This window comes from Equus przewalskii, chromosome 2 (genome assembly GCF_037783145.1).
Source record: "Equus przewalskii isolate Varuska chromosome 2, EquPr2, whole genome shotgun sequence".
Taxonomy (NCBI): domain Eukaryota; kingdom Metazoa; phylum Chordata; class Mammalia; order Perissodactyla; family Equidae; genus Equus; species Equus przewalskii.
In genome coordinates, this window is record NC_091832.1 from 63398510 (window position 1) to 63425989 (window position 27480).

General features: G+C 35.7%; 1 protein-coding gene and 1 long non-coding RNA gene across 3 annotated transcripts in view; one reads left to right on the forward strand and one right to left on the reverse strand.

Moving 5' to 3' along the window:
* The window catches only part of GALNTL6 (polypeptide N-acetylgalactosaminyltransferase like 6), a 1099146-nt gene that overhangs the window by 550187 nt on the left and 521479 nt on the right, over positions 1-27480 (reverse strand). The window lies entirely within an intron of this gene.
* LOC139078820 (uncharacterized) overlaps positions 1-27480 on the forward strand; it is a 53862-nt gene that overhangs the window by 919 nt on the left and 25463 nt on the right. The window contains exons 2-3 of one of the 2 annotated variants that reach the window (XR_011531933.1): positions 16193-16329; positions 26137-27423. This is a non-coding gene — a long non-coding RNA (uncharacterized lncRNA). Of the gene's footprint in view, positions 1-16192; positions 16330-26136; positions 27424-27480 lie in introns of those variants that run through there. The other variant, XR_011531932.1, reaches the window with a different exon arrangement.

A 27480-nucleotide genomic window follows, 5' to 3' on the forward strand; every position in this document is an offset into this window, starting at 1 on the left:
TCTCAGACTTTCAAGAGTACACACAAATTTAATTTATTTAATAATTCAAATCTAAATTTTGAGCAGTCTAGCATATAATAGAAGTATAACTCTAGTACAAATACACTCAGTTCGAAGGGAGAAGGGTGATGTACCACTACACTTCACTCGTAGAGACGACAGCTGAAGACAGATAACTAAGTGTCCATATCACTTTTTGACCAGATTTGGACATGATTGGAAATAAAAAGTGTTCCCTAATTACACCGGACAATAAGTTAAAACAGAACTCTCTAGACAAACTAGAACCTATCACCCTATAATTAACACATTTCCTTAGTATTATTGTATTTTAATCACAAAATGATAAAGGATATGGGAGAATATAAGAAAATTTGCTGAAATAATACTTTGTGTATCATATTACAAACAACTATATTTATAGTGTAGAGATATAATAGACTAATGCTAGAAAATTCTGTGTTTTAAGTGCACAGGATGAAAAACTAAAATGAAGATTACAGAATTTATCTGTTTAAGTATGAAATATGTGTGATTGTCTAAATTTGATGAGGCTGGAAGGGTGTGGCAAGGGGGAGAAAAACCAAAACTGACACCAAGCTGTGTACTGAAACTGGGGCAAGTTTTCTAAAAATGTATTTGGATCAAAGTTAACCTTGCTTTGCACAGTACAAATCATATTACTCCTGGGAAAGGTAAAGTAATAGAGCCAACAGTGTTTGGTCTCCCAGTCCTCTGCTTGGGTTTTAGGAGTAAATAAGCCAGTAGAAAGGTGTGCCAGTTTCTGGAAAACAAAAACAAAAACAGCGTTGGGCTGAGGAGCCTGTGGGCACCTGGATTTGCAGGAATAGAGAGGAGATAAGGAGACAGAACTTAGTCTTGATTACAGGCCAGGTGAGCCATCGTAATTGACATTTTTACATCACATTGGCTAATGCCCTGAGACTCAATTTTATTGCTTCTGTTCTTCAAGGAATGGCAAAGATGAGCACGCATAACTATCCCTGGTTCTCTAAGACCACTATAAGCCACGCCCACTTCAAGGAAGTCCTGCCTGGTATATGACAATCTCCCTAGGAATCAAGAGTGAGAGCATGGTATTTGTACATGATGGAAGCAGAGGGAAGTGACGGTGAAAAACACTGGGCAATGGATGCCATTTCAGTCTTTTTGGCCGTTTACCCTTCAAAGGGGCTTATTTTCCTTTAAAACATGCGCAACAATCAGATGAATGATGAAGGTGGAACAGGGAAACCTGAAATAGGAATAAAACACTGAAGATGTCTAAAGAAGACATTCTTGAAGATAGTCCTAGAGGTTGTATTGCTACCACATGACTCTGAAATAATTTTTATTCTTTTTTCTTTAAACACAAACATCATAACTGAAACATTCAAAGAAAGTATCTAGTATTTCTACACAGAAATTACAATGTCATTCCCAATGTAAATATTCTTTTTGTAGTTACTTTTTTTTTCTTTAAGTTTTCCAGCGATCTGTGTTTTTTTTTTTTTTAAAGATTGGCACCCGAGCTAATCACTGTTGCCAGTCTTCTTTTTTTTTTTCTGCTTTTTCTCCCCAAATCCCCCAACTACATAGTTGTATATTTTAGTTGTGGGTCTTTCTAGTTGTGGTATGTGGGACGCTGCGTCAACATGGCCTAGTGAGCGGTGCCATGTCTGCGCCCAGGATCCGAACCAGCGAAACACTGGGCCGCTGAAGCGGAGCATGCAAACTTAGCTTCTTGGCCACGGGGCCAGCACCTGTAGTTACTTTTTCTTAATCACACAGACATAAAGAACAGCAAATCCTATTGTCGTTCCATTTTCTTTTTTCCCCCGGCTTTATCGAGGTACAATTGACATATAAGATTGTGTAAGTTTAAGGCGTACAATGTGTTGACTGGATACACTTATATATTGGGAAATCGTTGTTATTGTAGCATTAGCTAACACCTCCATCACAACACATATTTCTTTTTTGTGGTGAGTAGTATAAGATCCACTCTCTTAGCAACTTTCAAGTGTATAATACAGTATTATTAACTGTAATCACCATGCTATACATTAGATCTCCAGAACTTACATATCCTATAACTGGAAGTTTGTACCCTTTGACCAAAATCTCCCCATTTCTCCCAACCCCCAGCTCCTGGTAAACCACCATTCTCCTCTTTGTTCCTATGAGTCTGACATTTTTTTCAGATTCCACATATAAGTGATATCAAGCAGTATTTGTCTTTCTCTGCCTGACGTATTTTACTTAGAATAATGCCTTCAAGTTTTATTCATGTTGTTGCAAATGGCAAGATTTTCTTCTTTCTCTTGGGTGAATAATATTCTATAGTATATATGTATATATACTATATATATACTGTATATATATATACATATCTTTTTGTCCATTCATCCATTGATGGCCACCTGTGCTGTTTCCATATCTTGGCTATTGTGAATAATGTTGCAATGAACAAGAAGGTGCATATATCTCTTTGGGATCCTGTTTTCATTTCCTTTGACTATATATCTAGAAGTGGGATTGCTGGATCTGATGGTAGTTCTGTTTTTAACTTTTTGACGAACATTTATACTATTTTCTATAGTGACTGCACAAATTTTACTTTCCCACCAACAGGGCACCAGGGTTCCCTTTTCTCACGTCCTCGCCAACACTTTTAATCTTATCTCTTTTTGGTGATAGCCATTCTAACAGGTGTCAGGTGATATCTCATGGTGATTTTGATGTGCCTTTCTCTGATAATTAAGGATGCTGAGTACCTTTTCTTGTGCCCATTGACAGTTTGTAGGTCTTCTTTGGAAAAGCGTCTATTCACTTCCTCTGACCATTTTTAAATCAGGTTGTTGTTTGTTATTGAGTTGTGTGAGTCCTTTACGTATTTTGATATTAACACCTTATCAGATATATGGTTTGCAAATATTTTCTCCTATTCTTTAGGTTGCTTTCTAACTTTTTGTTTATTTTGCTGTGCAGAACCTTTTTAGTTTTATGTAATCCTACTTAATAATTTTTGCTTTTGTTGCCTGTACTTTTGGTGTCATATCCAAAAAATTGTTTCCAAGGCCAATGTCAAGGAGGTTTTTTCCTATGTTTTCTTCTAGGGTTTTGATGGTTTCAAGTCTTACATTTAGGTCTTTAATCTATTTTCAGTTAATTTTTGTGAGTAGTATAAGATGGGGGTACAATTTAATTCTTCTGCATTTGGTTATCCAGTCTTCCCAACACCGTGTATTGAAGAGACTATCTTTTCTCTAGTATTTTTGGCTCCCTTGTCAAGAGTTAGTTAACCATATATGTGAGGGTTTATTCTCGGGCTCTCAATTCTGTTCCATTGCTCTATGTGTGTATTTTGATGATAGTAACATACTGTTTTGATTACTATAGCTTTGGAGTAAGGTTTGAAATCTGGAAGTGTGATGCCTCCAGCTCTGTTCTTCTTTCTCAGGATTGCTTGGCTATTCAGGGTCTTTTCTAGCTCCATGTTAATTTTAGGATTTTTAAAAAAATTTCTGTGAAAAATGTCCTTGAAATTGTGATAGAGATTGCCTTGAATCTGTAGATCACTTCGGGTAGAATGGACGTTTTAACAATATTAATTCTTCTGATCCAATGAACATGAGCTATCTTTCTGTTTGTTTCTTTTTCAGTTTCTTTCATCAAAATCTTGTAGTTTTTGGTGTACAGATCTTTCATTTCCTTGGCTAAATGACCTAAAATGAAATTACCTGGCTTTATTAATTTGAGCAGCATATTAACAGAAGATAAAGGTGAGATAAATAGTCTTGAAAGGATATCCAGCACAATATTTTCTTCCTTTTGAGAGATAATCTGTTCATAAGAGTTTCTCTAATATTTAAAGAAAAATTTTTTTCAATAAGAATGTACAGATTATTTTTTAAGTTAAATTTACTTGTTAGGGTATTTTTGTGATGTGATTTTTTTTTTTTAAAAAAAAGCTTTTGGGGTATAATTTACATACCATAAAATTCACCCATTCTTTCACTGCAAGTACATAGTTTGACGACTTTTAGAATATTAAGGCAATTATGCAATTGTTACTACAATTGAGTTTTAGAACATTTTCATCACTCCTAGAAGTTCTGTCATGCCCATTTGCAGTGAATCCCTGGGACCTAATTTGATTGTTTGCATCTTTAACTGTTTAAATGCACAGAATAGTTCTGGGATGAAGTTTCCTTGCTTGGTGTGATCTGAGGGGTAGCATGATGCTACTTTAGACCTTGAAAAATCCATAGTCATTATTTTTTTCTGCTCACATTTAACAGATAAGAAAACTGAATTCCAGAATAATTTTAAAAATTTCTAAATTTTATATATCACTGGGAGAGCAGCCAGATCTCCTAACTCCTAGTCCAGCTTTCTTGTAGTATGGAAGCACACTCAGAGAACTCCCCACTGACCCTCAGTTTCCTCATTTATAAAGTTAAGATGATGAAAGGGATGATCTTTCATAGACTTTTCAGCTTCAACACTGGTTTAAACTCATCTGTACTTAATTTCTATTGACGCAAGTATTACTTTACAGATATGGGAGAGAGAGATGTGAGTGCCTGGTTCAGTCATGCCATGCCCCACTGGTAATCGCAACTTCATGAAAAAAACTACACTTTTGCGTGTGTAAGGGCAGCCCTACCTCCTGCGCATTTTCTCTTAATAGGCACCAATGGCATCCTGCTGCCCCATAACCCAGGCTGCGAGTCATGTGGTAGCTGTGAATAGTGTAGTGTAATCCTTACAAGAAAGGAAGCACATGCATGAATGTCATAAAATTCTTCCAGAAATTAATAATAAAATCTGTTTAGTTGGAGAATCATTTTAGAAACACAGCATTCAAATTCTAAATATGAGTTAAAGAATGTTATTCATCAATTCCTCTGAATTTTAGAGTAATCATAATTCCATTAGCATCAATATCATACATAATACTTATATGTATATGTATGTGTGTTGATACATATATATATATATATCTCCACACACACACATATATATTTATATGCCGATATAATTTTCCTAATTAGGAGATTTAAATAGCCATTTTGTGATACAATAATGATTGAATACAATATTATAAAAAAGAAAATAACTGCATAAAGAAATTAATTATTTTGATTAAATTAAATAGTCAGCATCTTCAATTAAAAATTCCAGAAAACCTTTCATTACATTGCAATTAACATTAGTGACATTTCAGATTGGAATGCATCATAAATAAAGGCTGAATTAATCAGTCATTCTTATAATTAAACTATATAAATATATTCAAGGTGGATCTAGCAGCATTTAGTGAATACAGGAATATGCACAGCATGATTAAACTTACTGATTTAATGGAAGGATTTAATCTTATTTTACCAACTTTGGAATCTAAACTTCAAATCATAAGCAAAATAGAAGATAAGTAAAATGCGATAATTTATTTTGTAAATAGTTATATATATAAAATATGTATATATATTTTTTTCTCATGGTACCAGGATGATTATCCATACTTCTTCATAAAGCTATTTAATTAAATCTGTTTTGTGGTAGGAGTGTTAGATTGCGTTAGGGTAGTTTAACATTAATGAGGTGAATTTTAACAACAAAGATCTAGTTTTAATATTGCCCCACTTCATCTCAAAAAATAATTCCCCCTAATTTATTTTTAAGATACTAATTTCAATATTACCAAAGCTTAAAGATACTGGTGTATGTTGACATTGGTATATTATAACATATAGAAAGTGTGAACTGACTAATTTACTTGCTTGAATCTTCATTTCTCATCATTATAGGGAATTCAGTTTACAGTTGAAATTATTTTCTTTTTTCTCTGAAACTTAGAAATAAAACTTTCATAACTTGATTTTTGGGATTTTTATTCTTCACCAGGTCACTTTTTGTTGTCAGTTTCTGTATCTGTCATTTCACGTTAATCAAAGAATCTCTCTCTCTCTCCTTCTCTCTTTTTTTTCCTCTCTCTGTCCTTCCCTCCCCACTCCCCCTCATGCTGTATCATCTTTGTCTTCAACACCTAGCATAGATTTTTGTGTCAGATTCATCAGACAAATTCCTTTCTCAGTGCCAAGTTCTAAGAACTGGCTTCATAAAAGGATAATTTTATAATCAGCTTCCTTTAAAATTTTTCTTCTTCTCATTTCACAGACCCACTTTTTTCTCAAGCAGATTATGTTCATATTAAGTTATAAGAAAATCTATAAAATAAAATTTTATCTCTATCAGTTTTTCTCACTAATACCTTGTTTGTTTTTTTAAAAAATGTTTTAAGCAGTTAAGTGAATGGCATAGGTTTAAGACGTAAGCAAATGTGTGATGGCCATCTAACACATTTGCAGTATTTATGGGCAATCAATTATTTAACCATACACTTAAAAAACATAGTGTTTTTGTCAAGTAGACTTTACATTGCTCCTAAATTTCTAACTTCCTGTAATTATACTATTTCCAAACTTTACAAATCTAATAGAGAATTTGTTTTCTTTTCCTTCTGTCTCCTCCTCCTCCTGCTTCATCTTCTTCTTATACCCCTCCTTTGAATTTGCTCCAATTCTGTAACAAATGCACTTTAGTTTTCATTTACTGATGATACTGTACTTTGGGGGGAAGTTGTACTGAATTCAGAGTCTTCAGTGTGATCCCTGTATCTTCACCTCAATTTTTCAAACTAAAACATGTCTGCATAACGGAAAATATGTTGTGAGGGTAAAATGAGGCAAATGCGTTTTGAAAAAGATAAAATGACATATACATTTTTCAGGATCAATGGAGCAAATAATCCTCAAAGAGATTAGGCTGCTGTTAGCCTCTGCTTGCCCTTCCGTGGGCTATTTGTGGATGTGAGTATGCATGTCTGAGTAGATGCTATTTTGCTATTTTGTTAGAGGGTCTGTAATAATGACAATAAATTCCATAATATTTTATTTTATATTTTAATCTCTGCCAACTTAAAGGAGAATTTATAGGCTACTTAAATGAATAGTTGTCAGCTCCCTAATACTTTTTTACTCTTTGCATTTTTGTATAAATTCATATGTACTAATTTTAACACTTAGCTATTGATTTTCACAAAAATATCTGTCCACCTAAAATCTATTCAGGAAAATCGTTATTACTAAACTGTAAAAACATAGAAGAGGCTTTGTATTTTGATGCTTCAAAAAGTAATTATGTTAATAATTTTGATTTCAACACTCATGGTAACTGAAATCATCGTCCTGTCATCAACAATGTATGTTTAAGTAATTTACTGTGAAGCATTTGGCTGAAGGACATTCTCAACTTCTTTAATAAGCCTTTGTCAAATCGTAACAAGACAACAAATAGATATTTCAGGGTAAATAGGTTCTGCTTTTCACTTTCTTGATGAAAACATTCACTATCTTCTTCAAAAGGACCTGGAGTTTTTGGTAGGTAACAAAATACCTTTTTCTCTCAAAGTATGCACAATAAGCATAACATATTACCTTTTCTCAAGAGTGTCTGTTAAGGTGGCATCCTTCCCTTTAATTCTAAATATTGACATGATGTTTTAATACTAAGTAAAATGAACAGCGGTGTCAGTATAAATGTAAAGATATAGAAATGTCTGAACATGGCTTCAACAATAATTGTGAAACTACGCCATTAAAATTCATTCTGGGACTTTTTTTATTGAGGTAACATTGGTTTATAACAGTGTACGTTTCAAGTGTACATCATTATATTTTGACTTCTCTATAGACTGCAGTATGTTCGCCACCAAAAGTCTGGTTGTATCCGTCACCATACACATGTGCCCCTTTACCCCTTTTGCCCTCCCTGTACCTGTCTTCCCCTCTGGTAACCACCAATCTATTCTCTGTATCTACATGTTTGTTTGTTGCTGTTACTGTTTTATCTTCCACATATGGGTGAAATCTCTGTCTGACTTGTTTTGCTTAGCATAATACCCTCAAGGTTAGTCCATGTTGCTGCAAATGGCAAGATTTCATCTTTTTATGGCTGAGTAGTATTTCATTGTATATATATATACACCACATCTTCTTTATCCATTCATCTGTTAATGGCCACTTAGACTGTTTCCAAGACTTGGCTATTGTGAATAATGCTGCACTGAACGTAGAGGTGCATATATCTTTTTGAATTAATGTTTTTGTTTTCTTTTTCTTTGAATAAATACCCAAAGTGGAATTGCTGGATCATATGATAGTTCTATTTTAATTTTTTGAGGAACTTCCATACTGTTTTCCGTAGTAGCTGGTCCAGGACTTCTATTTTTTTGGGAGGTTTTTGATTATTGTTTCAATCTCCTTACTGGTGATTAGTCTGTTCAGATTCCATATTTACTATTGCTTCAGTTTTAGAAGGTTATATGATTCTAAGAATGTATCTATTTCTTCTTGGTTTTCCAATTTGTTGGCACATAGTTTTTCGTAGTATTCTCATATAATCCTTTGTATTGCTGTGGTTTCTGTTGTAATTTCTCCTTTTTTGTTTCAAATTTTATTTATTTGAGGCTCCTCGCTTTTTTTCTTAGCGAGTCTAGCTAAAGGTTTGTCAATTTTGCTTATCTTTTCGAAGAACCAGTTCTTAGCAATATTGATCTTTTCTATTGTCTTTTTAGTCTCTCATTTATTATTTGTTTCCTTCTGCTGATTTGGGGCTTCATTTGTTCTTCTTGTTCTAGTTCTTTTAGATGTAGTGTTAGATTGTTTATTTGATATTTTTCTTCCTTTTTGAGTTAGGTCGCTATTGCTGTTTACTTCCCTCTTAATACTGCATTTGCTGTATCCCATAGATTTTGGTTTGTCATATTTTCATTTTCATTTGTCTCTGGACATTTTTTGATTTCTCCTTTGATTTCTTTTGTTGACCCAATGGTTGTTCGAGAGCATTTTGTTTGATCTCCACATATTTGTGGCTTTTCCAATTTTCTTCTTGTAATTAATTTTTACTTTCATGCTGTTATGTTCAGAGAAGAATGCTTGATATTATTTCAACCTTCTTAAATGTATTGGGACTTGTTTTGTGACCTAACGTGATCTATCCTGGAAAATGCTTCAGGTGAATTAGAAAAGAATGTGTATGCTGCTGATTTGGGATGGAATGTTCTGTATATATCTATTAAGTCTATCTGGTCTAATGTGACATTTAAGGCCAATCTTTCCTTATTGATCTTCTGTCTGAACGATCTATCTATTGATGTAAATGGGGTGTTAAATTCCCCTACTATTATTGTGTTACTGTCAATTTCTCCTTTTATGTCTGTTAATAATTGCTTTACATATTTAGGTGCTGCTATATTTGGTGCATAACTATTTACAAATGTTATATACTCTTCTTTGATTCTTTCCTTTATCATTATGTGACACTTTTCTTTGGCTCATTACAGTTTTTGTTTTAAAGCCTATTTTGTCTGATATAAGTATTGCTACCCCAGCTTTCTTTTCATTTCCATTTGTATGAAATCTCTTTTTCCATCCCTTCATTTTCAGTCTGTGGGTGTCTTTAAATCTGAAGTGTGTCTTTTATAGGCAGCATATATTTGGGTCTTGTTTTTTTTATCTGTTCATTCACCCTATGTCTTTTGATTGGAGCATTTAGTCCATTTACATTTAATGTAATTATTGATAAGTATGTATTTATTGCCATTTTGTTGCTTTTTTCTGAATGTTTTTGTAGTTCCTCTCTGTTCCTTTCTTCTTCTCCTGCTTTCTTCTCTTGTGGTTGATGACTTTCTTTAGTGTTATGTTTGCATTCCTTTCTCTTTATTTGCTGTGTTTGTTATAGATTTTTGGTTTGTGATTACCATGAGGTTCATATATAATAACCTATGTATATTACAGTCTACATTAAATTGATGGTCTCTTAAGTTTGACCTCATACTAAAAGCCCTGCATTTTTACTCCCTCATGTTTTATGTTTTTGACATCAGATTTTACCTCTTAGTTTTGTGTGTCCCTTAATCTCTTATTGTAGATATTGATGATTTTATTACTTTTGTCTTGTGACCTTCATACCAGCTTTATAAGTAGCTTATTCACTACCTTTACTATATAGTTGTCTTTACCAGTGATATTTTTTCTTTGATAATTTTATTATTTCTATTTATGGCCTTTTCTTTACCACTTAAAGAAGTTGTTTTTAACATTTCTTGTAAGGCTGATCTAGTGGTGATGAACTCCTTTAGTTTTTGCTTGTCTAGAAAATTTTTTACCTCTCCTTCCATTCTGGATGATAACCTTGCTTAGCAGAGTATTCTTGGCTGTAGGTTTTTTCCTTTCAGCACTTTAAATATATCATGCCACTCCTTTCTAGCCTATACCATTTCTGCTGAGAAGAGTCAGCTAATAACCTTATGGGGTTTCCTTTATTTTTTTTTTTTTTGAGGAAGATTAGCCCTGAGCTGACTGCTGCCAATCTTCCTCTTTTTGCTGAGGAAGACTGGCCATGAGCCAACATCCATGCCCATCTTCCTCTACTTTGTATGCGGTGCCATGTCTGCACCTGGGATCCGAACAAGTGAACCCCAGGCTGCTGAAGTGGAACATGTGACCTTAACTGCTGCACCACCAGGCCAGCTCCAGGGTTTCCTTTTTATGTACCTTGTTGTTTTTCTCTTGTAGCTATTAAGATTCTCTCTTTATCTTTAATTCTTGATATTTTAATTAAAATGCGCTTTAGTGTAGGCCTCTTTGGGTTCATCTTGTTTAGTACTCTCTGTGCTTCCTGTACCTGGAGGTCTGTTTCCCTCCCTAAGTTAGGGAAGTTTTCAGCTATTATTTCTTCACATGAGTTCTCTCCCCCTTTGTCTCTCTCTTTTCCTTCTGGACTACCCATAATGTTCTTGATGTGCACTTGATGTTCTCCCAGAGGTCCTTTAAACTGCTTTTGTTCTTTTTCACTGTTTTTTCTTTTTTCTTTTCATCTCAGGTGAGTTCCTCTATTCTGTCGTCCAGATTGCTGATCTGTTCTTTTGTGTCATCTCCTCTGCTGCTGATTCCCTCTAGTAAATTCTTCATTTCCATTATTGTATTCTTCAGCCCTGATTGGTTCTTTTTCATGTTTCTAACTCTTTGTTGAAGTTCTTGCTGTGTTTATCTATTCTCCTTCTGAATTTGGTGAACATCCTTATGACCATGATTTTGTACTCTTTATCAGGTAGATTGTTTACTTCTGTTTTGTTTAGTTCTTTTTTCTGAGGATTTGTCCTATTCTTTTTTTTTGAAACATAATCCTCTGTATCCTCATTTTGCCTACCTTTATGTGCTTATTTCTAAGTATTAGGTAGATTAGGTATATCTCCCAACCTTGGAAAACTGGCCTTATGTAGGAGATGTCTTATGAGGTACAGAAGCATGCTTTCCTCTTGTCAGCCATGTCAAATGCTCCAGGGGTGTCCCCTGTGTGGGTTGTGCATGTCCTTCTGTTGTGGTGCAGCCATGATTGCTGCAGACATGCATATAGGCAAGGCTGGACCCCAAGCTGGCTGGTAGTGAGGCCTGGCCATGTGTGGCTGCTGTGGGCATGCTATTGTGTGCCGCAGGCCTCTGGCATGGCTGGCTGCATGGCCTGGTGGCACACAACTGCTGTGAGTTCAGTGGTGAGTGAGTTAGGCCTCTGGTGTGACTGTTTGCTAGGCCTGAGTGTGCATAACTGCTGGTGCTTGCTAGTGGGTGGGCAGGGCCCCCAGCATGGTTTGACTGTGTGAAGACCAATGGCTTGTGACTATTGCTAGGTAACTGGTGGGCTGGACAGGCCCCCACTGCAGCTGGTGTGTGGGCCAGCTTGCAGTTGTTGCTAGTTCCTACTTGGGGAACAGCAGGCCTCTGGTGCAGGCTGTCTGTGTGACCTGGCAATGTACAACTGTGTCGGGTGAGCTAATTGGCAAAGGAGACCTCCTGCTCTGGTGTGGGCTAGCTGTGCAGCCCAGTAGTGTGGAGTTGCCTCAGGTGTGTTCATGGGCAGGTCAGATCCCCTATGTTGCTGGTTATGAGGCCAGGCAGCACAAGTCTGCTGTGGGCTCTCTGGTAGGTGGAATAGGTCCCTGTGCTACCTGGCTGTGTACAATTGCCTTGGGTGTTCTAGTGGGTGGGGAAGGCCCCCAAGGTAACAGGCTAGAGGAAGGATTCCAAAATGGTGTCTGCCAGCATCTGTGTCAGGACACCTGAACTATGTCGCAAAAATGGCTGCCACCATTGTCTCAGTCAAGATGGGGCCTCAGTCACCTTCTCTTCTTCCTTTCCAGGAGACACTCCAAGCTTAGTATGTGAGTCTCTTTTACCAACGGGCTATGCACTTTTTTATGTAGTGTTTTTGTGCTAGTTTCCAGGTGGAGTCTGTGTGTGGGCCCTTTAAGAAGAGGTTTTCCCTTCTCTGAAATTCTATAGCTTTCCTGGGCACATTCTTCATTGGTTTTCAAAGTCAAGTGTTTTGCAGTCTCGTCCTTCTTGTGCCGGATCTAAGGGTGGGGTGCCTAAAATGGATCTCAAATCCCTCATTCCTCCAGCAAGTGCTCCACACCTTTGAGATGCTCCTGGAGCACTGTGGCTAGGGGGTGATTTTTCCTCAGCAGGACTGTATATCTGCCTCTTTGACCGCTCTCTGTGTTGTCCCTTCCCGTTGAGGTTCTTTTCAACTAGTTCCCAGATCTCTCTTGGAAGAAATTATTTTGTGGTTGTAGGTTTTTGGGTTAGTGGGAGGAGGCCAGCTCAAGATCTTTTTACGCCTCCATCTTCCAAGCTTCCATTCTGAGACTTTAACCTAAACAAATGTTCTTTTTAAAAAGCCTTATAATCCCTGTTCATTGTCAAGGCATGTGAAAGCTTAATAATAAATTATGCTTTAGATTCCAGCATTTTTTTTTGTTTTTTAGTGAGGAAGATTGACCCTGAGCTAACACCTGTGGCCAATCTTCCTCCCTTTGCTTGAGGAAGATTGTTGCTGTGCTAACATCTGTGCTAATCTTCCTCTATTTTTTTATGCGGGATGCTGCCACAGTATGGCTTGATGAGTGGTGCTAGGTCCACACCCGGGATCCAAACCTGTGAATCCTGGTCCACCAAAGCAGAGCATGTGAACTTAACCAGTAAACCACCACACTGGCCTCTCATGATACTTTTTTTTAGCATTGTTGAGCATTACTTATGTTCTTGATACATAAATGTCTGTTGTCTGTTTTCTGCTTTCCTTTCTTCCTTCCTTCCCCCTCTGTCCTCTCCCCCTTTCTTCCTCCCTCACTCTCTCCTTCCCTCCCTTCCTTCCTTTTGTTCTTTCTTCTTTATCTTGCTCTCTGTCTTTAAAACTTTGTATTTTATGAGGGTAAAGAAAAAGAATTGGTTGAGAATAACTCATCTCCAACTATGGAATCAGAATGGCATATAATTTACAATTCAGCCAACTTATGCATAATTACATCAATAGATTATACATAAAATATAATATTTTGATACACACATTATTTAACCAACAGAATATGAAGTAATATATGTAGGTATAAATTTCCAAGTTTCCTTACTTAGGATCTGGCTAAGGAATATTTCTGTGCTGCTCTAATGTGAATTTCTCTGATGATGTATGTAAGGTTCTTCTGATTTTCCTCTGGGTGCCCTACACTTTTCTCTCTTCTGCCTAGTTTCACTGCGAAATTGTTTCCATTTTGGGGGGCTTTACTATCATTTGTAAAGGAAAATCCAGTCTCTATGTCAGCAATAGATCCATGTTCAATATCAGGCTGGATTCTACCTTAGCTATATGGTTAAGAAAGCTATGCTTTCCTTCCATACTTTGTAAATAGCAGTCAGCTTGCCATGAATTGCAAACATATTTTTCTTTCTATTTTCATGGATCTGAAGTTCTGTTTGATGTCTCTCTTGCTTAGATGCCTCTGTGTGTTCTATCTCTACATTTTTCATGTTTTACTTTCCCTCCAAATCATGATAAAGGGATGAGATTTTTAAATTCAACTGTTTTCTGCTAGAGTTACTATTTAGAGACTGGATCCAAGCTGAAAGGCAGTCTCCTACGTGGCTGCTAGTATAGTCCTGGTGTGACATTGTTGAACATTCTTGGCCAGACCAGCACAGGAATTTGCTGTTTTTGCATTTTAAATATTCTCTGCTATGGACTACAATTTCACCAATGTTATTTCACATAAATATTTTCACTCTCAACTGTGGTATTATTATCCTTATTTAATAGTTAAAGAAGGTATATCTCAGAGAAGCTCTGTCACGTTTCTGGTAAAGTTACGAAACCACTGTGTACGGATACTGATATAGAGATGAGTAGGACATAGCTCCTTCCCTCAGGAAACAGTCTTCAAGTGCAGTCCCTGATCTTTCCATTATATCATAATACTATTAAAGAGAAAAAGTAGTGTTTATTCTATAGGGTTTCTTAAAAAAACTTAACGCATGCTACTGTGTGATAAACACAAAATCCACACTCCCTTTAATGTCACTTAAAACTCAGAATAAACTACATTCAATAATTAAAAGCCAGTCAGGGCAAGAAGAATATTATGTTACTTTGCTTTCAAATTATGCATTTTTGGAAATCTACAAATTCTTTTTTGACTCATAGTTTTCTTTGATCCAGAGTATTTTTAGACTTTCATGTAACACATTCATAGAATGGTTTTGCGACCAAGATTACTTTTTAATATAGTGTGTTATTTTCAATTTTATTGACATTAAATATAGACTAATTTTATCTCACTAGAAGCTACTGAATTGATTGACTACTTAATGAGCTCCCTAATCTAAGCCAAAAATGAATCCCTGAATGTATTTGCCATCTTAATTTCTATATCTCTACAATACTGCATGAACTTCAAGGGTATTATTTGGTCTTATTTTGAGGAGGTATATTCTGCAATAGGTATAGCCTCAGTCGTATTTGTTCAAATTCTATATAAAATCTGGAGTATCTCAAAAGGCTTCTGCCAATTTTTTTTTCTGTTCTCTGTTTTCCCAATATGTGTGTTTGGGAGGATATTAACTCATTCAGTATAATTTCACTTAAGTTCAAAGATTGTTGATTATTTATTCACCACTAGTTATATTGTCTTAGTCTGTTTGGGCTGCTATAACAAAAATACCATAAATTGAGTAGCTTATAAACAAAAGAAATTTATTTCTCCCAGTTCTGGAGGCTGGGTAGTCCAAGATCAAGTGACTAGCAGATCTGGTGTCTGATAAGGGCCTATTTCCTAGATGGGCTATCTTATGGCTGCAACCTCACATGATGGAAGGGGCAAGCAAGCTTTCTTGGCCCTCTTTTATAAGGCACTAATCCCATTGATGAGGGCTCCACCCTCATGACCCAATCACGTCCCAAAGGCCCCATCTTCTAATACCATCACCTTAGGGGGTTGGGATTTCAGCATATGAATTGTTGGGGACACATTCAGACTATAGCATATAACCAAGCGCGAATCACATGTACGCACACACCTTCTCTGTCAGCATCTGAGAAGAAACTTACATGTTCTAAGTTACTCACTATACTTTAAATTATAATTTTCTCATATTTTTTATTTTCATCAATCTAGAGAAGCCAAGGGGATCAGAATACCATGTTCACTGTGTACCTTTGTGGGAGTTGTGTCATAAGTTTCTCTGTTAGTATAGATAACTGAGATATATTATTTACATATATCACTAGGAAAGGATATAGCTCTTCCCAAAATATGTGCTGTGCTGTGGTACTCATCATTTTAATACAAGGAAATTTTAAAACCATTATATTTGGTATCTTAAATACTTTTCATCTGTACTCTTTACACAAATTCACATTCCCAAAATGTCAGTACACCCGAAAAATAACCCCAATGCAATAAAGCCCCTAACAATGTCAGTAGTTTCATTTTCCTTATAAAGCCCGATACTTGAAAGAATTAGAATTCCCTACATCTGGCTTTGGAGGGACAAGCTTGCATACTTTTCAGTGACGGAAGTTGCTAGTCATTGAAAAGAAATTAATTTTCTCATCTCTTCTTTCTGAACACATACTTTGAGTACATTTCCCAGTCTCCCTTGCATTTGGACGTGACCATGAGATTCAGTTCTAGCCAATGGATGTAAGTTAAAAAGATATGTGTCACTTCTAATCCTGGATCATAAAAACCTCCAACAAATACTCTTTTATGCTTTCTTTTCTCTTCTTCCAGCTGTATATTGACGTCAGGGTTACCTTGGGAGCCTGAAATTATGAGTCTGCACCAGCCTGACCTATGAATGACCACATGGTGCAAACTCCTACCTCCATACCCTGCACCCACTGGATTGGAACTGCCTTGATTGTGATGTGAGTAAGAAATAAATTTATATTATATTTGAGTCACTTTTATAATTTGTTTACTTGACATAATAGTTAGCTCCCCCTGACTAAAACACTTTCTCTAATGATTGCAATTTTAAGAGAAAAACAAATTCATGTATACTAACACACTGCATTTTGACCATTTGCAGAAATTATATTGATAAAGAGTTGAAATGAAGAAAATGTAGAACAATTAAATTATAAAATTTTAGCAACCAATCTATATTATCAAAAATCGAGGTTATGAAAGAAAAGTTCATGATATGTAAAATATTCAAAATAATTGTACAATTCAAATTCAATAAACAGTCTAATGTTCTTACTGTGTGGTGCACAGAATCAGGGATGCAGTTTGAAATCAAAAATGCTCACTCTTACTAGGAAGTCATGTTACTTACTCCCAGTGCTTGGTTTGGTTTTGCTTTTCTTTTTATAATCCTAAGAGACAGTGGATTACCTTAAACCCAACTGTTCCTTTCTTTCTATCCCTAGTTTGTTAATTTAACAAACATTTCTTGATTGGCTGCTATGTGCCATGAACTGTTCTGAGCACTTAGTATACAAGAGTGAGTAAAACAGACAGAGATGTCTACTCTTACAGAGCTTATATTTTAGCAGAGGAAACAGGAGGAAAAAGCATAATAAGTAAATATGTGACCTATCAGGCAGTGATAAATGCTACTAAAAAGAAGTGGAGGCTGATGGTGCAGTTCAGGAGGCAAATTCAAATAGATGATCAAGACAGGTTTTTGAGGAGGTTTTCAGGATATTTATTGTAAGCCTATCATATCTGTGGGAAGAGCAATCCAGATAGAGAGAATAGCTAGTTCTGAAAATCAAGAATGCACCTGGTGATTTCCAGGAACAGGAAGAGGCCAGTGTAGCTGAGAAGGCAGGAGTGAGAGGGAAACTTATGAGATAAGGTCAGGGAGTTAATCAGAGGAGGAGACAAATCCTGTAAGGCCTTGTGGATCACCATGAGCATTTTGGCTTTTGTTCTGCGGGAAATGGGGAGTCATTGTAGGGTTTTTAGGAAGAATGATATGACATAACTTACATTTTATAGGACTACTTTGACCATTAGAATGCACTAGAGGGGAGAAAGAGTGGAAGCTCAGAGACCAGATAAAATGTTGTCACATAATCCAAGCGAAAGAATGCTGTGGCTTGGTCTGTGATGAAGATGGTGGAGGAAGTAAGAAGTGCTGGGGTTTGGGATTATAAAGGTAGAAACAAACTGAATTCTGGACAGGTTAGATGTAGAATGTACAAAAGCTGGGAGAGGACGATTAGTTCAAGAATTTTTTACATGACCAACCGGAAGATGGATTTGCTATGAATCAAGATGGGAAAGACTGTGGTAGAATAGGTTTTGGGAGCAAGATTAGGAATTCAGCTTTGGGCATGTTGAGTTTGAAATGCTCATTAAATACATAATTGGAGATGATAAGCAAGTCATTGGACATATGAGCATGGATTTCTGGTGAAGATCTGAGCTGGAGATAAGAGTTTGAAGTCTCTGTTATTTGGATGACATTTAAAGTCAGCAAACTGGATTAGATCACCAAGGGAGTAAGTGCAGATAAAGGTCAGAATAAACAAGAATAAAGTCTTGGGCACTTTAACAATCAGAAGTCAGGGAAAAGAGGAGGAACCAAAAAAGAGACTAGAAGGAAAAAATTAGAAGAGTGTGGCATTTTGCAACCAGAGGAAGAATATATATTAGTCAAATGATGCTAACGGGTCAACTAAATTGAAGATGGAGAATTATCATAGGATTTAGCAAAATTAGGTCCTTGATAATTTTGGCAAGAGCAGATGAAAGTGCAGTGAGTAAAGAGGAGGGAAGGAGAGAAATTGCAGACAGAATATAGGCAACTTTTTGACAAAATTGTTGCAAAAGTTAGCAAAGAACGAGGCAGTACCTGGTGGGGAAACAAATTACCAATCTATTACTTTATTCCTATTGCAGAGAAGGGCTATTTAAGAAATGCTGAAGAACTGCACAGTATTTACACAAATGCATTAAGCACAAACACAATATTTCACAATATTAATGGTGAATAACCTTCGTTGGGTCCCAGTAGGAGATTGGTGAGTGGACAGCAATGGAAGGGATGCATTCAAGGTCATCTAATTTTTGAATTAGATTAAAAATACACTTTTTCACAGCTAGAAAAGACTCAAAAACAGTTTTTCACTCTATCATCTCTGCTTTTGAAATAACAACAAAGAATGGATTTATCAACATGACAATTATTTTATACTACATGTCTAGGGGCAAAAATTCAGGAACCACGGGAGACAATATAGCTCTCTCCTGTCATCCAGAGATTAAATGTCAAGAACAGAATTGGTTCCTCATTATTATTTCAACAGAATCTTATTGCTAATCCTTCATGGAGCACTAATCTAAAACATCCTCAAGAATTTTTAAAAGAACGTTCCTTATGAAGAGGTATCTAAAATTTTATTGGTATCAACATGCACAATTTTTAAAAGAACTTGTTTGAAGCTTTTCTCTAAAATATTTGTTTATGTTAGATATTTTTATCTATAAATTATAAACATAAATTTACTTTTAAATATTATTTTTTATATAAATTTACATTTTTACATACTTTTTGCATAAATTTCATTTAATCTTCATAAAACCTTCTGTGGTAGGAGCTATGATTATTTTCATTTTACAAGTGAGGAAATCAATTGAGAGGAGATGAATAACTCCTCACTGTTACACAGTGTCAGAGCCATCCTTTGAACAAATAGCCATAGAGATACCCTACATTCTGAAAACCAACAAAACTTCATATGACATTGCCTGGACTCATATACACTAAGGAGTAATTATATTTTATCACAAATGACTACGTACGAAATATTCATTATATTGTATAATTGGTCTATGTACAAATCTTCCTTGACTTATGATGGGGTTACAGTCCAATAAAACCATCGTGAGTTGAAAATATAACAAGTTGAAAATGCATTTAATACACTTAACCTACTGAACATCATAGCTTAGCTTAACCTACTTTAAACGTGCTAAGAACACTTACATTAGCCCACGGTTGGGCAAAATCATCGAACACAAACCCTGTTTTACAATAAAGTAGTGAATATTTAATGTAATTTATTGAATACTGTAGTAAAAGCAAAAAATAGAATGTTTATATGAGTACAGAATGGCTGTAATTCATTGGTTGTTTATCCTCGTAATCACGTGGCTGTCTGGGAACTAGGGCTCGCTGCCCCTGCCCAGCATCACAAGACGGTATGGTACCACATATCACTAGTTTGGGAGAAGATCAAAATTCAAAATCCAAAATACCGTTTCTACTGAATACTTATTGCTTTCACACCATTGTAAAGTCAAAAAATTGTAAGTCGAACCATCATAAGTCAGGAACCCTTTGTATTGACCCTACTAGATACTAATCTCAGTTATTTCTTCCTATATAAAAATATTTCACAAACTTTAGCTTGCAAAGTTTACTATTTTCCCCTTCTAATCTGAGCCATTTTGGATCTAGTATACATGAGACATTCAAATTCACTACCATGTTGAAGCTCATTGAGAATGTCACCAGAAAGGATGTACAGCTAGTTCAATCTCTTCCAAATTTGCTTTGCAACTCATTACTCCCTGTGTGTGTGGTTACATTTATACTAAATCACTTAAAAAGCGCATTATCCTTTAACTTCATGCTGTGCACCTACCATGTGGTGCTTGTGTGGAATATACTATACTATGAAGTGACTACTAGTAAAAACTGGGAGTTATTGCTGCCACTACCTTTTTTTTTTAATGGAGTTGCACAGGATGTGCTATGGTATCGCGCTGTGAACCATTCTTTATCAGTTCTGACCCAAAGTAGGAGGTGAAGCTTCTTGTCAACACAGGCTTAAATAATCTTTCTATCACAACCTTCAGGCTATCTTTTTTTCCAGAAAAATATCTCACTCATCACAAAGAGCCTAGACAGTTAAAACTCAATATAGAGAAAATTACATGAGTTCCATCCTATTATCGAGTAAAACAGACAACACACTTTTGAACAGATTATTGCAGACAAGTAGAGACTTTCATAAATAAGTGTATAATGGTACAACATCTAAAGTGCTTTAATAAAGAATATATTAGGGGCTGGCTCCGTGGCCGAGTGGTTAAGTTTGCGCACTCCGCTGCGGCGGCCCAGGGTTCGGATCCTGGGCACAGACATGGCACTGCTCATCAGGCCACGTTGAGGTGGTGTCCCACATCCCACAACTAGAAGCACCTGCAACTAAGATATACAACTGTGTACAGGGGGGAGTTGGGGAGATAAAGCAGAAAGAAAAAAAAAAAAAAAGATTGGCAACAGTTGTTAGCCCAGGTGCCAATCTTAAAAAAAAAAGAAGATTGGCAACAGTTGTTAGCCCAGGTGCCAATCTTAAAAAAAAAAACCACACTTCAACATCATGAATCCCATGATGTGATGCACTGAGGACAAATTATTAAAAAAAAAAAAGAATATATTAAAATACACATGTCTCTGTTTTTTTGCACAAAACTGTAAACTTCTTGAGAGCTGAGCCACTGTCTTATTCTTACGAATGTCTGGAATAAAGTAGAATCACGCTGTAAATCACACCATAAATGCTTTCTTAAAGAAATTCTCAAACCTGTCTTTAGTTAGTGATGACATAAATAAACAAAATCAGAAGCAACAAAAACATACTCTAAAAAATAAACAAATAAACCCCTACCCAAGAAATAGATGTCTCAGTTTGAGGTTACAGTTGGTCTGGACAACGATTTGTCCCTTAGCCACACTGCTGTGGCTTCATGTATGAGAAGAATCTGGATAGACACAAAACTCCCTCCACATCCTTTGTATTGTACAGCATAATGAAGTCTATTAAAACATATATAGTTCTCATTTCTGAATGCAATTTTATACTATGTAGTTATACTATGAACTCTTTTTTATTGACCTCAAAAAGCCTCAATTCAAGAGTTGCTTCAGAAATTTTTATACACAGAAGCTTAAATTTATGGAACCTTCATGTTATTATGAAAAGTCAGCATCCCAAGATTCAAATTACACAAAATTTATTACATATTGCAAAGATAGTACAAAATATGCTGTCTTTAAAATAAAAAAATGTTAAATATCCGTTAAAATCGTAACTAAAATAAACATACTTATTTTAGGAGTTCCTGTTTGCCAGGCACTGTGTTCACTGCCTCCCCTGCATGATCACATTTTGTTCTTACAACCAACCTAGGAGCTAAGTGTTAATATTACCAAATTAGGCAGCTAGAAAGAGCTAAAGCCAGGATTGGGGCCCAAGGCTGCCTGATTTCAAAGCCTGGTCTTTAATCAATAGGATATCAGATTAAACATTAGGGTTACTTTTTGGAAAAATTCCTCATTGTACATAGAATTCACCTGGCTTTGAAGAACATGCATAACCACAAAGTTATTATATACGACGCACACGCAAGTACATATTTGCATGTGTACATAAATCGCCCTCATCAAACCTAGAGCATCAGCAACAAAATCCTCAAGACAGAAAAGGACAATTGATTTCATAGTAAAACCGAGGATATGGGAACAAATCAAATAACAACAACAAAAATTTCCTATCGATGATTAATCTTGTAGAAAACTGCCACTTGTCTTTTTATTTTAATAACCCTTTCAGCCATTAAATTAGATACTATCATGAAGAAAAATTACCCTGAATTCAAAATGCTGATGATTCTAGACAATGCTGCCAGGAATTGGAAATCATTGTCCTGTGTAGATTCTAATGTTGACATAATCTTCTTCCTTTGTCACATAGATGAGTTTCGTTAACCTGTGTATCACAGTAGAATGAAAACATTCTAGAATTATTATATTAATGTTACATCAGTCAGCTGTTGCCACAATGAACTGCATAACAAGCCACTCCAAAATTCAGCGACTTGCAACAGCAAGCATTTATTCTCTTGGTTTTAGGTCTGTTGGTTGACTGCCGTGCGGATGATCTAGGCTGAATTTGGTCATCCATGCTGTCTCAGGCTGTGGGCTTGGATAACCTTGGTTCCAAGCCATAGGATAGGTTCAGATCTGCTCCACATGTGAGCCTTTTGGAGTCCAGACCAAAAGGACAGGGGCTACCTGGGGGGCATATGGTTCTCATTGCAAATAACCAGTGTGCAGACACCAAGCCAAACAAAAGGACAGTTAAAGTCTCTGCTTGTGTTATGTTTGCTAACACTCTGCTGGCCAAAGTAAGTCACATGGCTGAGCCCAGAACCAATGTGGGAGAAAAGTATACTTCTTTTGACAGTGAGAGAGATACGTAGTGAATATACCCTAAGAAGTGAATATTACTGAACAATAATGTAACTATCATAGAACAAACTTCAAGTAATGCAGACATCCTTGAAAATAACCCTTTCCTGAAAAAAAAATTGGAAAGCTTTACTATTTTTCATTCTTAAATATTAATAAAACAATCAACAAGTGAAATACAACATTTATTCCAATTCAGTATCATGAAAACTTTGTTATAGGGTCATAACTACTGTTGTCTGTCTGCCTCTAACTGTTAAAGAGATTAAGACTGCTGTAAACTTTACAATTTTTGAGTAGAGAGGGATTAATGATGCTCAGTCAAGTGAAACAAGACAAATGCTCAGTCAGACAAGTGCTGACTATGTCCGAAAGTTGTAGAGGTGTTATAAAGTGGCGCCAAAAAATGAAACAGGCTCAAAAAAACTTGGGTAATTTCTCCCTCCAAACCTGAGTTTTCACTGCAGCCTCAATGAGAACCTTTCTCTTCAAGGATCAAATGCATAGACATTGTTTTAATTATTGCTATGCCATATACAGGAAAAGAAACATAACAGCTAAAAACAAATAGAACAAAATCATAAGTTTCCACTTGATGATTTCCTCCAAATGATGGAGAAACCAGGTACAGAAAGGCAGGGACAATTGTCAAGTGCCAGACAAACTCAATAGGTAATCTTGCAGAAATTAAAAGAGCATGATTGAATTGTATGAATTGAACTCAAATGTATCTGATAGTGTCAAAGTATATAATATCTAGCATAATATCTGGAATATCCTATTCCCAATATATCTACTTGCTCTATTTTCTCCCCTACACACAACATTGTTCTGACATCATGGTCAGTCCACGGTCACTCTCTGAAGAAGTCATCCTGGCAGTGGAGATAAGTGGAGGGACATATACTGCCAATAATCTCCCATGTAACATGGGTAAGATACATATATGCTTCATTTACATAGCATCATGCATCTATTATTTTATTTTAGGGTAAGCATTCAAATGGACTTTTTGGTTTACTTCCAACCTTGATTTCTATCCTTGTCCTTTCCAATGAAGTTTTAAATTGCTCATCCCCAGATCCTCCTCTCAGTTTGAAGGGCCCTGATCTGAGTTATTAGAAAATACCACTATATTTAAAAATAATAAATTAGGATTGAAAATATTTTTCAGTTAGTGTTATGGCTAAAATATCCATTGACTATTTTTTTAAATGAAGTTTTAGGAGGAGGTAGCTGTTAGGGAAATTATAGCCTCTAGTATGAACCTAAAACTTACAAACAGTATTAAAATGAAAATATGCTTAATAAAGAAGTCTTTGGGGGCTTGAAAGGATGTGGGGTTTTTTGGTGCCTGGGCACGGGATTTTATTATTTCTAACTTGATTTATCATAATGTTTTTACATATTGTCAGCTATATTTCTGCTCAATTTGAAACTGTTCTTTAGCTCCTTGTGCACAAAAAAGTAGTGTCACAATTATTGATTGCCATTTTATTACTTATATTTTAACTTATTCTATCTTTTTATATGAGTCTTTGTAAGCTGACTTACCTCATTTTTGGAGCAAAGCAAACATAAATTAAATATCGACTAATCTAGAATCCTGGTTAGTAACTGTAGAAAAAAATCCTTAGAGATTATTTAGCCCAATATATCAATTTACAGGTGAGAAATTGAGACTGGACCTATTAGTTGATTAACCTGAGGAGTAGATACGTGTTATGAAAATCCAACAGACAACCCAGATTTTCAGACTTTAATTTTACCATATTTTTAAAACTCTGCTAAAATATCTAACTGTCAGCTTCTGCTTCACGGAAATTTTGCAAAATGTAATTTTCATCGCTTAATGGAAATATACTGAGTATCATTATTCAATACATATACCCAAAACTCAAATTAAATGTACACATTAATATTAGATGACATTATTTAAACATTTACTCAGGTAGAAATAAAGTACTATGATTTAGAAGATTCCCAGAAATCTCTTTAATTTGACATTCTGATTCTACTCTTCTAAGGTAAGAGAGGTACACAAATGTGCTTTCTTGTCTCACTGGTGTAATGTCTGCTTATAGAAGCAAACTGAATATCTGGAACTGGGAAATTAACGCAAAATTAACAGCAGAAACAGGATACATCTAGAGACACAATCTTAGGGGTCAAAGCAGTTCCAGGTCTTGGAAATGGGAGTGCAGGGTAAGGATTTGGGGGGTGAGGTCATACAGGAAAGATAAGAGCTAGTCATATTTTGAAAGTTTAGGCAATTCTTGAAGTTCTGTATGAGTAGTGTGTCTATAATCCAAAGAGGTTGTCTGAGTGACAGAGATCAGACATCTAACAAAGATTACAGACCCGAAGGAAGAAACAGCATCTATCCCAACAAATATAATACATTGGAATTAAGAAAATTTCTTTATATTTGAAGAAAAAGATTTTTCCCCAGGGACCTAGAAACAAACTGAAATCTTATGCCTGGATTTAGTGCATACTTTTTCGGAGGGAATGAGGACCTCAGATGGCTGTCATCGGACAGTCAAGGGAGTCTTTGAAACAAACAAAAGGAACTGCTACCTTAGAAAAATGTCTTCTATTAAGAAATAAGATTGGTTCATAAAAAGTAACAGAAGGAGAATAGACACAACCAGAAATGACTAAGTTTTTGTGCAATATTTCCTGGGTTTCTTACTTTGTTACACACTTAACACAGAAAACCAGTTATGATAAAAGTTAGATTTACACAATGTTTTCCTATTGATTGATTACCTCAGGCTATTTTTACTTATGAAATTACAATCAGTGGCTGCAAACAATTATAAGCATATAAACCATGAATTGAGACATTTAAGGGGGAATATAAAACAAGTTTATGAATTTTTAGGAAACAGTTATCTTCTTTTCACAGAAGTCTTTAATCTCAGTAAAATAAGACAATGAGAAAAAGAAATTAAATGTGTAAGGAGATTCATTTCTAAATTAAATGTTTCATGTTTCAGGTGGCATCAGCTGCTCTTTAGACCACATTTACATTACTATAATGATCTCCACTTTTAAAGGTTTATTACCTTAATCAAAATATTCATTAGAGGGAGACATGTTCATTCAAAGTTAAATCTTGTATGCACTTTTTACATATTGAATTCCAATATGAATTAAAATTCTTTTCATTTATGCCAATAAAAGTGATCAGTAAAAAGAAATTTGAACTGTTCTTGGTACACACACCTGTCCTAGATTTTAGTTATTATTGTGAAAAATTTGGGACTCTTTACTTAATTTATAAATGTATATTCTTAGATACATGTTGAGTGAAAAATTGAGTACAATAATGATCACTGTGTTAGTTTAGCTCTCTTAAAATACACATTCAGTTAAAAGAAAATCTAACTGCACTATTTTTATATAGTAAATATGACAAAGAGGCATATATTTCTTTGTTTTTTTCTTGAGGAAGATTAGCCCGGAACTAACTACTACCAATCCTCCTCTTTTTGCTGAAGAAGACTGGTCCTGAGCTAACATCCGTGCCCACCTTCCTCTACTTATACGTGGGGCGCCTACCACAGCATGGCTTTTGCCACGTCTGCACCCAGGATCCAAACCGGCAAACCCCAGGCCCCAGTGAAGCAGAATGTGCGAACTTAACCGCTGTGCCACTGGCTGCCCTGAGACATACATTTCGTACGTACGTCTAGAGGTATACCAGAATTCTTTGAAAAGTTAGATTCCATTTGAATCAGTTTTGAAGATTTTTACTTTTTGACAATTCAGAAATCCAACTGTCTTTTCCTGATTTTAAATTCACTGAAGCTAGATGTGTTAGGGGAACCTACACTAATTAAGTCACTTCTTCACCTATTCTAAGTGTTGTGTTATCTGAGACTCTAAACATCTGAAAATCTTTTAAAAGGAAAATTCTTTGATCTTTTATAGAATCATATTCCTGTATCTTTACAGAACTTCACACAAACTGTGATTTAGGTGAGTGTGACAAAGATAAAAGTGCTCACAAAATACTCTCTGAGCGTCCTTTTCTTTATAGTCCCTTTTGATTAGGTTTGGGCCATATAACTGGTTCAGCGCAATGAGCCATGAGCCTGTAACCCAGAAACCACGTGGCATCACAAGATGATGGAACCGCCGTCAGAATGAGTCTCTGAGGATTCTGTGGGGTAGAATCTCTCACTAGGCTGTGCTGGACCTGAGACATCAAGAGGAAATAAATTCCTAGTGTGAGGTGCTACTGAAACTTGGGGGCTAATTGTGTAAAAAGAATACTGAAACCAATTATGAAAATAAAGTAATAACCTAACAAAATTCCTCAATAACATTGCATTGCCTTAGCAGTTGGGCCATGGGCTGTGAATAAATTGCTTTTGGATTCTGGAAAGTTGCATGAGCTTGTGATCCAATAGCAAAATATTTGGTCCAAGTGTTGTCTGTAAGAACTTTGAAGGTGGAATATTCATTGCTTGGGGAAGAGGCTGGAAACAGAAACTTAGCTGTATGCAAAAGCTGTTGCTGACAGGATTTTGCAAGCTATTACAAGAAAGAATTGGACAGTCAACAAGCCTAAATGAAAAGAAATAGAGAAATTTGGGACTTTGCAATGTTGGAAAAGGGATAGATTTTAAAAGGCTTCCACGGACAAAGGCCCAGTAATACCCTTACATTGATTAAAATATCTCAAGTTAAGGTCAGTTTTAGGACTGTGGTACACAATTAAAAAAAAAAAGAAAAACCTTTCAATTGATTAAAATGCCTCAGGGTAAAACTAGATTATGGGTAATGTCTTTGA